Raw genomic sequence first — 21,031 nt, 5'->3', positions numbered from 1 at the left:
GTTCATCATTGTAAAGAGGAAGAGATCCTTTGTGAGAGGTTTGCTCCACCGAGAAGGAGAAAACTCTAGCCGGAGATTGCCGAGGATTGATCCACCGAAGGATCAAGGGCTCGTCCACCTCAAGGACACACCGTGGAGTAGGAGCAAGCAATCTTCGAACCACGTTACATAAAGCTTGTTAGCGATTTGGTATTCTTTCTTTATTGTTTTCATTAGTTAGTTGTATTTCCGCGTGTGCACTAATCTTTTGTAGAGAAGAAAAGAAGTTGGGGGTGACCTAGCTATCCAACCCCCCTTCTAGCTGGCCACCGATCCCTAACAGAAATTTCATGAAACAAATTTTTATGCGTTCATACTTTTCTCTTGATCCTAAAAATATCCTCATTCAAAATTTTAACCTAATATATTTCATGTGGTGATTTTTAAAAATGAATTTAACCTAATTCATGTTAAAAAATTGCCATGTGAAATATATTAGGTTAAAATTCTAGATGAGATATTTTTATGATTAGGAGGAAAGTACGAATGCATAGAAACTTATTTCATAAAATTCTAATATCTGTAGATCCATATTTAGTGAAACATATATAGTTTACTATTAATTAAGTATATTATTATTTAACACATGTTTAAATATGCGTCTGAAACTTAAAATATAGACTTAGAGATGTCGAAATTTTATGAAACAAGTTTCTATATGTTTATACTTTTCTTCTAATCCTAAAAATATCCTTATCTAGAATTTTAACTTAATATATTTCATGTGGTGATTTTTTAAAATGAATTTGACCTAATTTATGTTAAAAAGTAATCACATGAAATATATTAGGTTAAAATTCTAAATAAAGATATTTTTATAATCAGGAGGAAAGTACGAAAGCATAGAAACTTATTTTATAAAAGTTTGACATATTTAGGTCTATATTTAGGGCTTCCGATTCATTTTTCTTATTTTTTTTTATTTTTTAAATTCTGGGACGAATCCAGGATTCATCCCAGAATTAGAAAAAGAAAAATGAATCAGAAGCCCTAAGTATGAACCTAGAGATATCAAAATTTTATGAAACAAGTTTCTATATGTTCGTACTTTCTTCTTGATTATAAAAATATCCTCACTCAGGAATTTAACCTAATATATTTCATGTGGTGATTTTTTTAAAACAAATTTGACCTAATTCATGTTTAAAAAATAACCACATGAAATATATTAGGTTAAAATTCTGAATGAGGATATTTTTATGATCAGGAGGAAAGTACGAATGCATAAAAACTTATTTCATAAAATTCTGATATCTTTAGGTCTATATTTTATGTTTCAGACACATATTCAAACATGCGTTGAACAATAACATACTTAATTAATAGTAAACTATATATGTTTCACTAAATATGGATCTATAGATGCCAAAATTTTATAAAATAAGTTTCTATGCATTGTTAATTTTCTTCTGATTATAAAAATATCCTCATCCATAATTTTAACCTAATATATTTTATGTGGTGATTTTTAACCCGAATTTGACCTAATTCATGTTAAAAAATCACCACGTGAAATATATTAGGTTAAAATTCTAGATGAGGATATTTTTATGATCAGGAGGAAAGTACAAACACATCAAAACTTATTTCATAAAATTCTGACATCTTGAGGTCCATATTTAGGGCTTCCGATTCATTTTTTTCTTTTTATTTTTCCAATTCTGGGATAAATCCTGAATTTGTCCTAGATTTGGAGACGAATTCTAGGATTCGTCCCAAAATTAGAAAATTAAAAAAAAAAGAGAGAAAAATAAATCAGAAGCCCTAAATACGGACTTAGAGATATTGAAATTTCATGAAACAAATTTTTATGCTTTCATACTTTCCTCTTGATCATAAAAATATCTTCCTTCATAATTTTAACCTAATATATTTCATGTGGTGAATTTTTTTAAAATAAATTTGACCTTATTCATGTTAAAAAATAACTACATGAAATATATTATGTAAAAATTCTGAATAAGGATATTTTTATGATCAAGAGGAAAGTACAAACATATAGAAACTTATTTCATGAAATTCTGACATCTTTAGGTCCATATTTAGGGCTTCCAATTCATTTTTTTCCCAATTATGGGACGAATACTGGATTTGTCCTAGATTTGGAGATGAATCCCAGGATTCGTCCTAGATTTGGGGACGAATCCACTATTTGTCCCTAAATCTGGGCAGAATCCAGGATTTGTCCCAGAATTAGAAAAATAAAAAAAAAGAAAATTAAATTTAAAGCCCTAAATATGGACCTAGAGATGTCATAATTTCATGAAACAAGTTTTTATGTATTTATACTTTCCTCTTGATCCTAAAAATATCCTCATTCAGAATTTTAACCTAATATATTTCATGTGATAAATTTTTAAAATGAATTTGACATAATTCATGTTAAAAAATAACCACATGAAATATATTAGGTAAGAATTCTGAATGAGGATATTTTTAGGATCAGGAGGAAAGTACAAATGCATATAAACTTGTCTAAAAAAATTCTGACATCTCTAGGTCGATATTTAGGGCTTTCGGTTCTTTTTTTTTATTTTTCCAATTCTGAGACGAATCCTGGATTTGTCTCAGATTTGGGGATGAATCCCAGGATTCGTCCTAGATTTGGCGATGAATCCAATATTCATCCCTAAATCTGGGATGAATCTAGGATTCATTCCAGAATTGAAAAAGAAAAAGAAAAATTAATCGGAAGGCCTAAATATGGACCTATAGATGTTAGAATTTCATTAAATAAGTTTATATGTATTCGTACTTTCCTCCTGATCTTAAAAATATATTATTCATAATTTTAACCTAATATTTTTTATGTGATGATTTTTAATCCAAATTTGACCTATTTCGTGTTAAAAAATCACCACGTGAAATATATTAGGTTAAAATTCTAGATGAGGATATTTTTATGATCAGGAGGAAAGTACGAACGCATAAACCTTGTTTCATAAAATTTTGACATCTCTGGGTCCATATTTAGGACTTTTGATTTATTTTTCTTTTTCCAATTCTGGGACGAATCCTAGATTCATCCCAGAATTGGAAAAAAATGAATCGGAAGCCCTAAATATGGATCTACATATGTTAAAATTTCATGAAACAAGTTTTTATGCATTCATAATTCTATCTTGATCATAAAAATATCTTTATCCATAATTTTAACCTAATATATTTCATGTGGTGATTTTTTTAACATGAATTAGGTCAAATTCGGGTTAAAAAATCACCGCATGAAAAAAATTTAGTTAAAATTATCGATGAGGTCATTTTTATGATCAGGAGAAAATTATGAATGCATAAAAACTTGTTTCATAAAATTTCAATATTTGTTGATCCATATTTAGTGAAACATATATAGTTACTATTAATTAAGTATATTATTGTTCAATGCATGTTTGAATATGTGTCTAAAACTTAAAATATGGACCTAGAGATGTTGGAATTTTATGAAACAAGTTTTTATGTGTTTGTACTTTTCTCCTAATCCTAAAAATATCCTTATCTAGAATTTTAACCTAATATATTTTATGTGGTGATTTTTTAAAATGAATTTGACCTAATTCATGTTTAAAAATCACCACGTGAAATATATTAGGTTAAAATTCTAGATGAGAATAATTTTATAATCAGGAGGAAAGTATGAACGCATAGAAACTTTTTTATGAAATTTTGACATCTTTAGGTCCATATTTAGGGCTTCCACTTCATTTTTTTTTTGTTTTTCCAATTCTTGGACAAATCTAGGGATTTATCCCCAAATTTGTGATGAATCTATAAGGTATCTCTGTCACATCAGAGATATGCTCGGTCTGTTAAGGTATTGTGTCAAAGATACTTTACTGACAAGTCTTTTCAGGGGAAACTTTGGGAAGCGTGCTCGCCTTAGGGAGCGTGCACACGCTCTACAGAAGCTCTATATAAAGGAGGATCCAAGCATCGGCGGAGGTACGCAATAGACACTATTCGTGCTACACTATTCATTCTTGTTATTGCTCCGCCTTCTACTTCATCGTTGGTGACTGACTTGAGCATCGGAGGGCCAACGCCGAGGACCCCTTCCCTGGCTTGACACTGACATCATCTGTGTTGCAGGTCAGAGCGGAGTCTATAGGTGGTCAGTGGGAGCGCCACGCCCCCATCTTTCCATCTCATCGACTTTCGGACAGGATCATATTTGGCGCAGTCTTTGTGAACTTAACCTGCATCCGAGTTGAGAAGATGGAGGACGTTGGACGACTCACTATTGTGACGCTCACCAAGGAGGAGCTCGACATGCTCATGCAAGCCCGAGCGGCGAAGATGTTCGAGCAGCAGCAATAGCATGCACTAGCTGATCCACTACTACAACAGTCAACGACGTCGGCAGCAGGAGGGCGAGCGAGATTGGAAGACCGACTGAAACGAGTTTCCATATGGAGGCAGAATAGAGGGCCGATCAATACACAGGGGGAAGTGTCGCCCGTGCCCATCCCCTTTCATTGCGCTTTGTTTTAAACCCCTTCAAAAATAGCTCAGGCGAACCAGGAAAGGGGGTCGTCTTCGGACGACGCTCCCATTCAGGATGCACGAAAAGGAAAGGCGCCTATAAGTCACGCTTCGCTCGAGCGGATCAATATGCAATTCTCTCAGGTGATCTTGTGTGACCCTCTACCCAAGCATTATACTCCACTGCGATCAGGGAATACAATGGAATGACCGATCCAGATGATCATCTGGATAAGTTTGATAACGTGGCCACACTGCACCAATACACGAATGGAGTAAAGTGCCGAGTCATTCTTACTACCCTCTTCGGCTTGGCACGGCGTTAGTTTCGAAGACTGCCAGATGGATCAATACGTAGCTTCAAGGACTTCTGAGCTGTATTCCAGCACCATTTTGCCAATAGTCGACGCTATTAGAAGACGAGTGTCAGCCTCTTTTCCCTAAAGCAGGGGCCCAAGGAAGCGCTCCGAGCGTACATCAGGCATTTCAATCAAGTAGCCATGGATATTCTCTTGGTCTCATCCGAGACGATGATGAATGCCTTCACTCAAGGGCTGGTTGAAGGAGAGTTCTTTCGATCGCTCATCGGAAAGCCACCCAGGGACTTCGACCACCTGCTCAGGAAGGCTAATGAATACATAAATATGGAAGAATCCCAGGCAGCGAGGAAGAAGGAGACGCCGGCTGAGCCCGCGCCGGTGCCCGAGCGACGACCTTCGAGCACCCACCAACCACCCAAAGAGCCAAGAGCAGAGGGAGTACGACCACACCAGGAGGCCAGGACACATGTCGTGCAGCATGTGGCCTCTAGTCGGCAGAAGACAACAAGAGGCAGGTATGGATGTCAATGTTCTGCTCTTTTCACCAGTCGGTGACGCACAACACGTGCGACTGCTACGATCTGACACCAATAGACAGCCGACAGGCGCCGAGAGGATATGACCGCCGATCTCCAACTCCCGATCAGCGACATAGACAACGATCTACCGGGTGACGAGAGGACGAAAGAAGGATGCCCGAGCGACACCATCAGCACCAGAGGAGGGATAATGTTGATCCCTCCCGAGTCCCGGCTGAGCGAAATAGACCCTCCGCTTAGGAAGAAGAAAACATAAGCAACGCCGCTCAAGGAGAAATAGGCATGATCGCTGGGAGGCCGACCGGCGGTGACTCCAACAGAGCCAGGAAGTCGTATGCTCGACGACTGGAGATCCACGCCGTGGGATGCAGTAGGGAGAAGGTCGAAGGGCCCGAGATCAGCTTCAACCCCAATGATTTGGAGGGAGTGGAGATCCCTCACGACGACACGCTAATCATCCGAGCGATAATTGCTAATTATACTATTCACTAAACTTTTGTTGATACAGGGAGTTTAGTGAACATCATCTTCAAGAAGGCGTTCGATCAATTACAAATCAATCAAAATGAGTTGCTGCCCATGACGACTCCTCTTTACGATTTCATGGGCAACGAAGTACTACCGCTTGGACAGACCCAACTGGCCATCTCGCTCGGGGAAGAGCCACTGAGAAGAATCAGGACCATAAACTTCATCGTGGTAGACGCACTGTCGGCCTACAACGTCATCTTAGGCCGACTGACTTTCAACGAATTTCGGGCGATGGTGTCTACATACCGCCAAAAGATCAAGTTCCCGGTGGACGACCTGGTGGGTGAAGTCAAAGGTGATTAGCTGACCGCTCGGCGATGCTATGTCGAGATGGTCAAGTCCGAAGCCAAGAACTCTCGAAAAAATCCACGCTTGGAGGTAAACACAATCACTGAAAAACCTACTACATTGGTGTACGAAGAAAAGGTGGAGGTTTAGATCTATCCCAATCGAATGGAAGTAGCCACCTTTATCGGTGCCGATCTGGAGGTGGAGAAGAAGGCAGAGTTGGTCACCTGCCTTAGACAAAATCATGATGTGTTCGCATGGTCAACACACGAGCTTCTCGGTATCTCCCCGAGTGTGGCTCAGCATGAGCTTCATATCTGGCCGGACGCTCGACTGGTAAAGCAAAGAAAGAGAGATTTTAGCGCAGAGCAAAATTTGATCATCCGGGTGGAGATAGAGAAGTTGCTGGAGGCTGGCCATATTAGGGAAGTTCAATTCCCGAGCTGGCTAGCTAATGTCGTGTTAGTCTCCAAGCTGGACAATAAATGGCGGGTCTGCATCGACTTCCGTGACTTGAACAAGGCGTGCCCAAAAGTCTTCTATCCGTTATCCAGGATAAACCAAATGGTGGACTCAACGGTAGGTTGCGAGTTAATCTACATGCTCGATGCATATCAAGGGTATCACCAAGTGTCGCTCGCCCAAAAAGGTCAACTTCTTTACGGCCAACGGAACGTACTGCTACAACGTCATGTCGTTCGAACTCAAGAATGCCGGAGTCACTTACTAGAGGCTGATGAATAAGGTGTTCTGACGGCAGATCGACCGTAATATTGAGGTATACATCGATGACATATTAATAAAATTCCTCCAAGCTGCTGACTTTTGCGTAGATATCGAAGAAACCTGTCAAACGCTGAGGGCTTATGGAATAAAGCTGAATCTGAGTAAGTGTCTGTTCGGCGTGAAGAGTGGTCACTTCCTGGGTTACATCATCACCGAGCGGGGCATTGAAGTCAATCCAAGCAAAGTCAAAACATTAAAGACATGTCGCCGCCTCGGAACTTGAAGGAAGCTCAACCGCTGACCAGTCAGATCACAGCACTGCCCAGATTCATATCCAAGTCATCCGACCGGAGCTTGTCATTCTTCAAAGTGCTACGCCGAGCTACAAAATTCCAGTGGGATGCCGAGTGTGATCGAGCATTAGAAGAGCTTAAGGAATATCTAAACGCCTTGCCTATATTGGCCAAGCCGATTGTTGGTGACCGACTCTGGATTTATCTATCATCCAATGAACATGCCGTTGGATCGACTCTAGTTAGGCAGAACAGCCAAGAGCAATAGCTTGTATATTTTTTAAGTCATATATTGAAGGATGCGGAGTCTCGCTACACCGGTATCAAAAAATTAGCTTATGCTTTTATTCTCGCCGCTCAGAGGCTTCGTCCATATTTCCTCGCACACTCAATCATTGTGCTGACTAACTGTTGGTGCAAGTTGCACCAGAATCAAATCTAAGTTTTGATGTTGTCAAAGGTTCAAGTTAAGTCTTGTTGTGATCTAACAAGTTGACTGAGTGTGCAGGATGTTTACTCAATCGGGAAAGACCTAGTTGGAGGCTAGGCAGGAGAAATCTTAGCAGATCGTGGAACCCAGGTGCAAATCCAAGTGAGTCGAAGGGACCAGATACTTGGCGATGCGATCGAGAGGTCTGGAGGACCAAAGATCAAAGGAAAAGTCCTGGGGAGCCGATGAACGCTGAGTGAAAAGTCTAAACTAGATCTGGAGGATCTAAGTTTGGCAGGTAGGTTGAGGTAAACAAACTGGAGGAGTGACAGTGAGGTCGGGTTCCCGAAGAGAACAATCCTTAGGTCGCTGATCCAACTGAAGAAACCGGAAAGGTTTCAAAAGTTGAGATCAAGACAGTCCTACTGTCCTGCATATTATTTCTGCTTTATATTATTCCTCTAACATCTGTTTTGCAGGAGATTTTTTGTCTAATACTATTTTGCAGATCTGAGCTGATCGGTGGACCGAATAGTAGGATCGGTCGACCGAACCAAGCAGAATCAGCACAGAAATCAGATCAGATCAGAACTGAGTCCAAGTCAGATCAAAGCATGATCGGTCGACCGAACCGCCATATCGGTCGACCGAACCATAGTGACTCAGCACAGGACAGATCATCAGCATCGATCAGAAGCAAAGGAAATAAGCTGATCGGTCAACCGAACCTGGGGATCGGTCGACCGATTCAATCAGCATTTATTCAGCATTAAATGATGATCTCAGCAGAATCACGACGAACAGGGAAGGAAGCTGTTCAGTCAACCTAAAAGAATGATCTGTCGACCGAACCATTAAAGACCAGTAAATGCGAAAGATCGAGCCAGCTTCGAACTTCAGCCAGGAAGGAAGGGAGCGGGTTCGGTCGATCGAACAATGGGATCGGTCGACCAAACCTCCAGTACATCTATAAAAACAGGCTCGAAGACAGAGGTCAGACAGAACTTTCTGATCATCTTCAAGTCTTCTCTTTGCGTATGGATTATGCTACAAGTCTTCGACTCCACAAATCTACTCCGTCCGGAAGTGCCGACCGAGCTTCAACCTATACATAATTGTCGGTATATTTTTATATTGCACTTAATTTCAATAAGATAGTAGGATTGTTACTATCTTATTCTATTTGTATTTGTATGATCTGCTTCTCTCCGAGGATATCGGAGAGAAGAGTTATAGTGATTTGCCCATCGGTGCGGTCAAGGACCGCAGACCTTCGAGTAGGAGTCGAGCTAGGATCCGAACGAAGTAAAAGAACGTGTCTCTTTGTTTAATTTCTGCTGCTTAACTTTGATTTTTAATATACGAAAAGAAGAGTTTTAAAAAGCGATATTCACCCCCCCCTCAATCGCAACTACTCGATCTATCACTAACAACTCCTTGGGATGGGTTCTTCTCAACCCCAAGGCTAATCAAATGAACGACCGAGCTATTTGAATTCGACATACAATATCAACCCGAGTGGCAATCAAGACTCAGGCCTTGGTGGATTTTGTCATAGAGGTCCAGAATGTCGAGCTGAAGGCAATGTGAAAGATATATGTTGACGGCTCGCCCACTCGGCAAGGTAGTGGAATCGACATATTGCTCATCTCACCACGGGAAGACTGGATGCAGCTTTCCGTTCGGCTTGACTACTGCGCCACCAATAATGAAGCTGAGTATGAGGCATTGATAGCTGGCTTACAGGCAGCCTGACATGTGGGAGCTGTTAAAGTCCTCATCCACTCGGGCTCTCAGTTGGTCACTCAGCAGCTATCTAGGACGTTCGAGATAAGCAATGCCCAACTCAGGCTCTATGCGGAAGCCTTCGAGAAGCTGAAGACCAACCTTTAGGAGGTCATTATACAAATGATCCCCCGACTGGAGAACCAGGTGACAGATGAGTTTGCAAATTAGCCAATTCGTTATCACCGATCATCATTGGGCGGTCGATCGAACAGGTCTCGCTAGTGGCACATATTGATCGAATGGAAGGAATGATCTTCCCGAATGACTGGAGGACGACTTTGATAGAGTTTTTGTGGTTGGGAGTTACACCTATTGATCAGGAAGAAGCTCGCTTGCTGAAGAAGAGGGTCGGATGGTTCACTTTGGTCAGGGACCAACTTTATAAGAGAGCCTTCTCCAGGCCCCTACTCAAATGCGTTGGATCGGAAGATACAGAATACATTCTGCGGGAGGTGCACCAAGGTTCTTGCGGGGGCCATTCGGGCGGCTATGCGTTAGCTCGAAAGATACTCCTAGCCGGATATTTTTGGCCGACCCTCTAAGAAGATGTCACTCGGACAGTGGCCACCTGCTTGTCCTGCCAAAAGTATCACAACCTTTCGCACCGACCGACCAAATAAATGAAGACGTCCACAGTATCTTACCCGTTCGACCAATGGGCATAGATATCGTTGGGTCATTCCCCATGGCGACAGGTCAACGAAGATTTCTGCTCGTCGCGATGGACTACTTCTCGAAGTGGGTGGAAGTCAAGCCGCTTACAAGAATAACTGAGCATATGGTCATTAATTGCGTTTGGCAGAACATCATATGCCAATTCGGCATCCCACGTCGGCTCGTATCAGATAATGGGAGACAATTCACCGGTTAGGGGCTCAAAGAGTGGTGCGAGGGCTATGACATCCAACAGGCCTTCAACTCTATGGCCTACCCCCAGGGCAACGAACAAGTCGAAGTCACCAATCATGAAATCCTCAGAGTTCTACGCGCTCGGCTTGACCACGCCGGAGGCAGCTGGGTCGAAGAGCTCCCCAGTGTGTTGTGCACCCTTCGCACGACCCCGAAGGAGGGGACCGGCGTAACCTCCTTCCACTTGGTATATGATGGTGAAACAGTCGCCCCCGTAGAGGTCGGAGTAGAATATGATTGGGTGCAGTACTACGATGAAGGAAACGCCGAATGGAGGCTCCTGGAGCTAGACTTGGTGGATGAAATGCGAGTGAAAGCAGCTGTTCTGCTAATGGCGTACCGACAACGGATGAAACAGAACTACAACCAGAGGGTGATCCTAAGGTCCTTCCAGGTCGGTGATCTCATATGGAAGAAGGTGAAGCCGGTCGGCGATATCACCAAGCTTGAAGCCCCATGGGCGGGACCTTTCAAAGTCGTGCAAAAGCTCTGCTCAGGCACCTAATACTTGGAGGATGAGGGGGGAAGGCAGCTCGAGAGGCCGTGGAGCGCGAATCATCTCCAACCCTATAGGGTCGGATGAGAGGTGCGCGAGTGAATACATGTATTTTTGTTTGTTTCCTGAACGCAGGGCAAATATGAATTAAAGCAAAGAGTGCCACTCTTGATATGCGTCTTCATCAACAGTCGAGCGGCGACCTTAAACCATGGTCTACATCAAAGGTCGAGCGGCGATCTTAAACCCTTTTCTCCATCAACAGTCGAGCGGTGAATTTATAACCCTTGTTTCCATCAACGATCGAGCAACGACCTTAAACCCTTGTCTCTATCAACGACCGAGCGGAAACCTTAAACCCTTGTCTCCATCAACGATCGAGCAGCGACCTTAAACCCTAGTCTACATCAACGGTCGAGCGACGACCTTAAACCCTATTCTTTATCAACGGTCGAGTGGTAACCTTAAACCCTAGTCTTCATCAATGGTCGAGCGACGACCTTAAATCCTATTCTATATCAACGGTCGAGCGACGACCTTAAACCTTTGTCTCCATTAACGGTCGAGTGACGACCTTAAATCCTGGTCTATATCAACGGCCGAGCGATAACCTTAAACTCTCATCTTCCCAACGGTCGAGCGGCGACCTTAAACCCTAGTCTTCATCAACGGTTGAGCAGCGACATTAAACCCTAGTCTTCATCAACGGTCAAGCGACGACCTTAAACCCTCATCTTCCCCAACGGTAGAGCAACGACCTTAAATCCTATCTTCATCGACGGTCGAGTGACAACCTTAAACCCTTGGCTCGGTGAGTGGGCAAGCATTGGCCTTATAATTCAAGATCGATGAGCGGCCGACCATGAATACAAGCTACTCAAAAGCTCCATGTTTTCAAAATACAATGACCGTTCGAGATTATTCTCCTATCAATTGGAAGGTCACAAAGTAGTGATAAGTAGCTCGCAATCTCGCTTGAGGGTTTGCGTGGTAACACGAACTAAAATACGAGTCAAATCGAAAGAGGCTAAAGGATGGCAAGGGGATGGATGTATAATAAAAGATCGTCGAACGACGATCCTTCGTTAATACTTAGAAAGATTACAAACATCTTGCAGGAGGTTTACAAACAGAAGGGTGATACAAAATCACTCAAGAAAAACTCACTCTAGATAATCCAAGGCATCATAGGGCAGTGATTCGGTCAGCTTATCCTGACTGATGATCTTACTCGATAAAGCAATAGAGATGTAGCCGCCTGCCTGGAGTTGGCCGAACATCCCTTCGATTGCCAGGTCGAACAGGCGAAGTGCCTGGTCGATGACCTTGTCGTTGAAAGCGTTCGATCGGATGTAGTTTTTCTTCATAGCCTCAAATCGGCTAGGCTCGACATCTTGATAGGTTTTGAAAGCCGCTCGGGAGGCCCCCAGCTCATCCTTCGTGGTGGCTAGCTCATAACAAGAGCCCAAGCCTCTTTATTCTTCAGGTTCAAGTCTTTGATGGCCTAGAGCTTTCTCACATTTAACGATTTGATCTTGGCATCAAAAGTGTTAACTTGCTTGTTAAGTCGATCCAGCAGAGAGGCCTGCTTTGCGCTCTTTCCTCTCTTGGCCTCTAGCAGCTTGGTGCTCTTCGCTAGATCAACCCTCAGCTTAGCCACCTCAGCGTTCGTATGCTCCTGAGAGGTAGATGATTGGTCGCTCGACGTCTTCAACTGCTTGACCTCCTGCTCCAAAAATACAAGCCTTTGGCACATGACTAGGCTCTCTACCCAATACTACGAGTAACCAAGAAAATATAAACACCGATCGGAGATAAATTAAGAAGAATACAACACTTATCCCAGTGGGCATTTGGGTGTGACTGTCCGCGAGCGCCCCCGGAGTCATCATTGCTGCACGAGCTCGAGCGTCAGCCCATATCTATGCAAGTGGCTCCTAAATAATTATTTGGTGCTCGGGATCTTGGGATTCGGCGCTAGACGACTTGTGCCATTCCTCAGTCGGTAGATGAAGAACTGCCATTATATGGCGCTGGCCACTCAAAGCTGATTGGGCAGAGGTCACTCGGCCGGACAGCTGAGAAGAGGACACCGGACGGATGCCAGATTTTTTGACCTTCGATGGTGGTGGCATGAAGGCCACTGGCAGTGCGCAAAGAGTTCCCTGGGCAAACTAGATAATGATGGCGTCCGATCAGACGACGTAAGGGTTGCAATCTCTTGAACAGGAGTTGGGGTTGAAGTTTTAACCCGCTCAGTGGTCCGCACCACCGAGGAAGCGGAGTGCGATGAAGGCTCCGCCCAGTGCCTCTTACGCCTGATCAGTGGCTCTCTAGAGGAGGTCGAGCCCGACACCCTCTCAACCTGAGTGACCGGAAGCCGTTTGGAGGGAGGTTGTGATCCACCAGCCGCTCCACCGCTAGGTGTCCGGCTGACTGTCCCTTCGCTCACTAAGACTGGAGCCACTTCGCTCTCGTCTTGTGGATCTTCTTGTGACACATGGCACTCAGCCACGGGACAACATTTAATAGAGGCACTTAAGGAGGCATGGGTCATGCTCAGCCATCATGAGCCAGGATTTGCACGATCTCCCAGAAATATGGATGATGTCAGCCTGGATCGCGGTCGCCCAAGGCAGCGAGAGAAAAGGTTTTTCCAAGTATGAATGTTCGGTGTGCTGATCGACGTAAGGAAGCGGACCTATCGCCGAACGGTAGTCTTCAACAGGCCGATCGACAGTAAGAGTTGTTAGCATTTGCTCGATTACAGAAGAGCAATCCCATAGCCGACCGACAGATTGTATTAGGCCGATCAGAATATAAGGAACGTCATAAACCGAACGGGTGAAAAGCTTCACAAATAATTTTGTCAAATTAGTCGGACTTGCAGCCTCCTTCGACTAAACTTAAGGGGGAGGCATGTAATGCGGTGATAAGGAGGGGCCCATCCTGCGGGGGATAACTGTCACGGTGGAGGTCAAAGTCAAGGCAGTCAACACTCAAATATCATCGGTCGGTCGGGCGATCAGGTCAACGCTTAGATATCATCGGCCGATTAGGCAATCATGCTCCTACCGGGAGAAGAAGGTTCCAGTCCGATCCCGCCTTTGACACGGGGAGGTATCAAATGACAGACGCTTAATGGAGTAGTGGATGTCGGATAGAAGAGGAGACGATATGCAGAAGCCGGGTCGAGCAGCTACCCCGCTCGGCCAGGCAGCAGGACTCGACATTGGCAGAGCATAACTTCGGCCTAGCGGACGTGACACAAGCACAGGAGAGTTCCAACCGAGCGGACGCAACACATGCAATGAAGTCCCGACCGAGCGGGTGGTACACAGGAACTATGAAGTCCCGGCCGAGTGACTATTCCACTCGACCTAGTAATAGACCCCCTGTGTTATCTATCGACATCCTTTTGGGAGTCAGTGCCGTTGACACCGGGCATGGTCAACCAGAAGATCGTCGAACGGAAGCTTCCACTATCGCATCAGAGATATGCTCGACCTGTTAAGGTATTGTGTTAGAGACACTTTACTATCAAGTCTTTTCAGGAAAAACTTTGGGAAGTGTGCTCGCCTTAGGGAGCATGCATGCGCGCTACAGGAGCTCTATATAAAGGAGGGTCCAAGTATCGATGGAGGTACACAATAGACACTATTCGTGCTACATAGTTCATTCTTGTTGTTGCTCCACCTTCTATTTCATCATCGGTGACTGACTTGAGCGTCGAAGGGCCAACGTCGGGGACCTCTTCCCTGGCTCGGCACTGACGTCATCTGTGTTGTAGGTCGGAGTGGAGTCTACAGGCGATCAGTGAGACAACCACATCCCCAGCTTTCCATCTTATCGACTTTTGGACAAGATCAGGGACGAATCCAAGATTCATTCCATAATTTGAAAAATAAAAAAAATAAGAAAAATGAATCAGAAGTCCTAAATATGAACCTAAAAATGTTGGAATTTCATAAAATAAGTTTTTATGTGTTTTGGCTTTCCTCCTGATCATAAAAATATCCTCATTCAAAATTTTAACCTAATATATTTCATATGGTTATCTTTTAACATGAATTAGGTCCATTTTAAAAAATCACCACATGAAATATATTAGGTTAAAATTTTGAATGGGGATATTTTTAGGATCAATAGACAAGTACGAATACATAAAAACTTGTTTCATGAAATTCTGACATTCTAGGTCCATATTTTAAGTTTCAAACATATATTCAAACATGCGTTAAGCAATAATATACTTAATTAATAGTGTCATATACCAAAAATATAGTTGAAGATTTAAAATAATTAAAGGTTGATATAATTAAATTAGTTTAATTGAAATATTATATTTTAGCAGATAGTTTATCAAAAAATAGGTTTATATGAATTTATTAAATTTACTATCTTTTTTTTTAAGATTTTAAAGGAATATTTTTATATTTTATGGGGATAAATGTTAGGACCTTGACGTTCACTAGAGAGGGGGGGGGGGTTGAATAACGTCTCACCCAAATCGATCACTTCTTCCTACACTTGTTAGTTATGCAACGGAAATACAAACAAACAAGTAGAAAGCTAATCTAAATACAAGACAAGAAATGCAAACCAAGCTACACGATCATTTAACGTGGTTCGAAGATTAGGGCTCCTACTCCACGGCTGTCCGTAAGGTGGATGATCCTGATTCGTCGATGGATCACTCCCCGGCAAACTCCGGCTAGCTCACGTAGCTCCTTATGGCTGGAGAAACCTCACCACAACTCTCACAAGAACACTTGAGACGCTAGGGCACAGGTACACTACTAATAGGGGTTAACCACCTCTATTTCATCAACCTCAACCAAGCTCCCAAGTCTTAATTATATAGGCCACGGGTTGGAAAATCCCGCCTACCAGTCGACTGCCAAAACTATCAGTCGACTGCCCTCTGTGGAAATTCAACCGTTACAGCGCAACGGCTCGATACCAGTCCTCTGTTCGCTCCCATTCGACTGTACCAGTCGACTGATGAAACCACCAGTCGACTGCTATAGTATCGCTACAGTGCTGCTACAGTAAATCCTAATCCTAAGATTTAACCCCCGAATACATTCACTCAGCACTCATCCTCGCCCGACCAACCTAGACCTAGCCCTCTAGCCTCCTCCATCAGTCTTGCGTCCCTCGGATGCCTCCCCATCCTTCGCGTCTTGCCTTCTAGAGCTTCCATCAACCTTGTCATTATTGTCTGGTCTTCCTTTGCCAAGAGGTCGTGCCTCCGGGACTTTATCCATTGCCAAGTCACACTTGGACTTACGTTGCCAAGACTATATGCTTGGACTTACACCGCCAAGACTCATCCTTGAACTTTCCTCCTTTGCCAAGATCACACTTGGACTTACGTTGCCAAGACTACATGCTTAGACTTACACCGCCAAGACTCATCCTTGGACTTTCCTCCTTTGCCAAGATCACACTTGGACTTTCCTTGTTGTACCTGTATCTTGCACACTCACAATGCATATCAAATACAACAATAAACCTAACTTAAACCTTTGCCCAAACATCAAAACCTAAGGTACCCGGATTGCTCCAACAATCTCCCCCTTTTTGATGTTTGGCAACCCATTTAAGTTAGGGAAACAATATAGCAATTTACACATGCATAAATCATGGATCCTAATCCTAGGCTCCCCCTTCACCTAAGCTTCCCCTTGAGCTAGGATTTCTTGCAAAGGTAAACTTCTCCCCCTTTGCTAATAAATGAGCAATCGCTCCCCCTTCACCTAAGCTCCCCCTTGAGCTAGGACTTCTTGCAAAGGTGTGTAGGTTTCCCACTTAAACCTAAATTTCTCCCCCTTTGCCATACATCAAAAAGAGCTCCAACAATATCTCAATTATTGGACTATTTAACCTCTAATAACCATAAACATCATGTATTAATCCCCCATATGATTACATACATGTTCACCACTCTTTTAGTCATTTTATAATACCGAAAAAATATTTTCAGACCATATCAGTTGACTGCTATAAGTCTCAGTCGACTGTTATCGTCAAAATGAGCTTACAGAGATATTTTGTGCTCATGAACAGTGTTACCAGTCAACTAGTATAAACCCCAGTCGACTGCCATCATCAAAATGAGCTTACAGAGGTCTTCTGTGCTCAAAATTACTGTTACCAATCGACTGGTAACTGTACCAGTCGACTGGTACTCTATGTTGGCAAAAATCAGTCTTTTTGACCCACTTTCAGAAATGCGCCAAAAATTTCACTGACCTCCACAAAATTTCAAATTTTGTAGAGAGGTTTATTTTATCCATGTCTACTTGGGAAAAATATATATAAAAATATATTTATCACAGATCCCAAGATTGACACAAAATTTAAAATATATCTAAATGGTTCAATTGAACCTTGACCTAAAGTCCTTGTTTTGGCTTGCTCTTGATGTATCTGCACATACTAAACCATAATGCATCCCTAGCATTAGTTTATATGACATATATACATCAAAAACTAATTTTCATGCAATATGAACCCAATTCATATTTCCATGCATGAAATACATCCCAATTGTGCCAACCCACTAGGTTAGAGTCTTAAGTCCGTCTCCTAACCACTTGGCACATTTGATAACCCATCTACCATGGATCCCAAAGGCTCTTCCTAACCTTAGGAATCTTAATCTTAGTCACCTCTCTTGGTGACTCATCCACTATGGCTAGGCCATTTCGGTGCACCTCGGGTGATACTTAACCTACTAAACTCATCTTCTTAACCTTAGACACCTTGTCTTTGGTTAATTTCTTCTTGTCCTTCATTTTGGACACCTCATCCTTGCTATAATTATATGTCACCCTATCATATTCCTTTTTATTGGCCTTGGATGACTTTCCCTTTGGTCACTCCTCCCTTACCAATGTCATGTGCCACCTTAGCACTTGACCTCCTTTTGGTCTTGGAGGGACCCAATTTGGTATTTTTGGATCTTTGACCACTCAAATACATGTCAAGTCCTTTAGGTCCAATAATGAACCTCTCTAGGACTTTCCTCATTTCCTCAAGTTTTGCCTTCAAGGCTTGATTTTCTAATTATAGGGTTCTAACCGTAGAATCAACATATCCATCATGGACATTCCTAAATCTACTCACCTTCCTAGGCATATGTCTCCCTTTCTTGGGATTAATTCTTAGATTTTCACTCACTTTCCTTCCCTTAGGCAAAGTGGTTTGGGTCTTATTAGGTCTACCCTTAATGTATGATTTCTTAGGATTATCTACCATGTTAACCCTATTCCTATTGATCCGGTGATAAGGTGGGCCCCCCCTTTTTTTCGTAGAGAAGTCAACACCATGTGAAGACCAAGGCCATAGGCCGATTGGGGAAGGGCGACCGACCGGGTAGTAGGGGCGGAACGGCCCCAGGGCATAAGCAGAAGCATAGACCCGACGAGGGGTCGGGTTTCCGACGCTCATGATAAACAAGGACGCCGAGCCGACTGAATAGGCGTAGCCGAGCACACAACCAAGATTCTCCCGAGCAGACTAGCATTTAAGTCTGGCTGGGCAGAATGGGATTGCCGATCGGCAGGATGTTCACCATAAACGTAAAGCAAGGGAACATCCTCTGACAGGAAGTATGGTCGAAGGACATGTTATGTACGAAGGCCTAGGACAAAATGTCCTCATGTCCCATCAGAAAGGTGGTAGAACTGTAGCAGTATGGCGTCAAGCAAGGTCATCTGACAAGCCATACCCGGGTATGGCCACAGTACACGTGTACACCTCGATTGGTGTGCATGAGCTTCCTCCAGCTCTATATAAGAGCTCACAGACTTCGCCGGAGGTAGAGGGACTCTCATATTCGAGACCACTTTTTTGCTGCTTGCTTGCCTGACTTGAACTTCGGAGGGTCGTCGCTGGGAACCCCTTCCCGGCCCGACTTCTTTGCAGGTTCGCCGGAGCTCCACACGGTCAGCGGGGGAGCCGCATCATCAACTAGGAGAGCACCACGTGCCCAGCGTCCGCTGGTTCAGCGATTCACACAGGATCAAATTGGCGCCGTCTGTGGGAACGCTCCTGCATCCGATCGGAATCAATGGACGAAGCCGGACGACCGCACTCGGTGATGCTTTCCACAGAGGAGCTCGACGCGCTAATTGAGACAAGAGCAGCTAAGCTGGTGGAGCAAAGGCAGAAGTCGCAAGCCGAGCGGATTGAGCAGCAAGCGACCTCAGCTTCAGGTGGCCGAGCGGAAGCACCTTAAGCCATGGTTCCATTTCACCGGGCCCTATTCCGCACGCCTCCGGAAGCCGCAACAGTTAACCGCGAGCGAGGATCTTCATCGGACGAAGTGCCAATACGAGATAGCAAAAAAGGAAAGACTCCCCGATCGGACGCTTCTCCCGAGCGGACCAATCGACAATTCTCAAAGGCTATCTTGCAAGATCCTCTGCCAAAGCACTATGTGCCCCCGGTAATCGGTGAATACGATGGAACCACCGACCCGGACGATTATTTGGGAAAGTTTGACAACACAGCTACCCTTCATCAATATACAGATGGAGTGAAGTGTCGGGTTTTCCTTACCACCCTCTCGGGATCCGCTCAACGGTGGTTTCGGAGACTGCCGGACGAATCGATTACCAGCTTCAAGGAGTTCCGCACGGCGTTCCTCCATCATTTTGCAAGCAGTCGGCGTTACCAAAAGACTAGCGTCAGCCTGTTTGCTATCAAACAAGAGGCCCGAGAGTCGCTCCGTGCTTATATCCAGAGGTTTAATCGAGTGGCTATGGATATTCCAACGGCCACCTCGGAAACCATGATGAATGCCTTCACACAAGGCCTGATGGATGGCGACTTCTTCCGCTCGCTGATCCGGAAGCCGCCTCGGGATTATGATCACATGTTGCACCGAGCCAACGAATATATCAATGTGGAAGAAGCCCAAGCTGCAAGGAGAAAAGAAATTCCGGCCGAGCGACAGGCACCCCCCGAGCGGAAGCAATCAACTGGCAATCAGCCGCCAAGGGGACCACGAGTTGAAGCCGCCCGCCCTCACTCGCATGTGAGAAATCAAGCCGTCCAAGAGGTAGCTGCCGAGCGGCCCAAGCCGAAGAAGAAGTGGACGCCCATGTTCTGTTCGTTCCATCGAACAGACACCCACAACACTCGGGATTGCAGAAGTCTTCCCTTCATTACGCACCCCGCTCCTCGGAATGACCGTCGTCGGTCCCCATCTTCCGACCGGCACCAAAGGCATCAAGTAGCCGGTCGTCAAACACCCAGGAGATCGCCAGATCGACATCAACCCCAGAGGCGTGGAGATAATACCCGGAGGTCCGAACAGCAAAGACCATCCACCCGGGAGGAAGAAAATAGAAACAACGCGTCCCGAGAAGAATTCAACATCATAGCTGGTGGGCCGACAGGCGGTGACTCCAATCGGGCACGGAAGGCAAGCATCAGACAGCTCGAAATACACTCTGTCGGTTGCAGCCAGGAGCGGGTGAGTGGGCCCGAAATCAGCTTCGGACCCAGAGAACTTGAGGGAGTTGAAGTCCCTCATGATGATGCCCTCATCATCAAAGCGGTAATAGCTAATTATACTATTCACCGCATTTTTGTTGATACAGGCAGTTCGGTCAATATCATTTTCAAGAAGGCCTTCGACCAACTACAAATTGACCGAGCTGAGCTGCTGCTTATGACGACCCCACTCTATGGGTTCACGGGCAACGAGGTTCTTCCGGTCGAACAAATCCGACTCGCTATTTCATTAGGGGAAGATCCGCTCAGAAGGACCAAAACTGCTAATTTCGTAGTGGTTGATTCCCCCTCAACTTATAATATTATATTGGGCCGACCAGCGCTCAGTGAATTCCGAGCGGCCGTCTTCACCTTTTATCAGAAAATCAAGTTTCTCGTCGAAGACAAAGTTGGAGAAGTACGAGGAGACCAGTTAGCGGCTCGGAAGTACTACGTTGAGATGGTCCGAGCGGAATCTAGCTTCGCGAGGAAGACGCCACGCCTTGAGGTGAATGCCATAACCGAAAGGCCTCCCTCCTTGGTTTATGAAGAAAAGGAGGAGGTGCAGATTCATCCCTCCCGACCAGAAGTCACTACATTCATAGCATCTGATCTGGGAGCAAGCCAAAAAGAAGATGTGATCAAATACCTCCAGGAAAATCGCGACGTCTTCGCTTGGTCAA

This window comes from Zingiber officinale, chromosome 4A, assembly GCF_018446385.1.
Source record: "Zingiber officinale cultivar Zhangliang chromosome 4A, Zo_v1.1, whole genome shotgun sequence".
NCBI classification, from domain to species: Eukaryota; Viridiplantae; Streptophyta; class Magnoliopsida; order Zingiberales; family Zingiberaceae; genus Zingiber; species Zingiber officinale.
The sequence above is the reverse complement of the archived record's forward strand: the minus strand, read 5'-3'. Positions refer to the sequence as shown.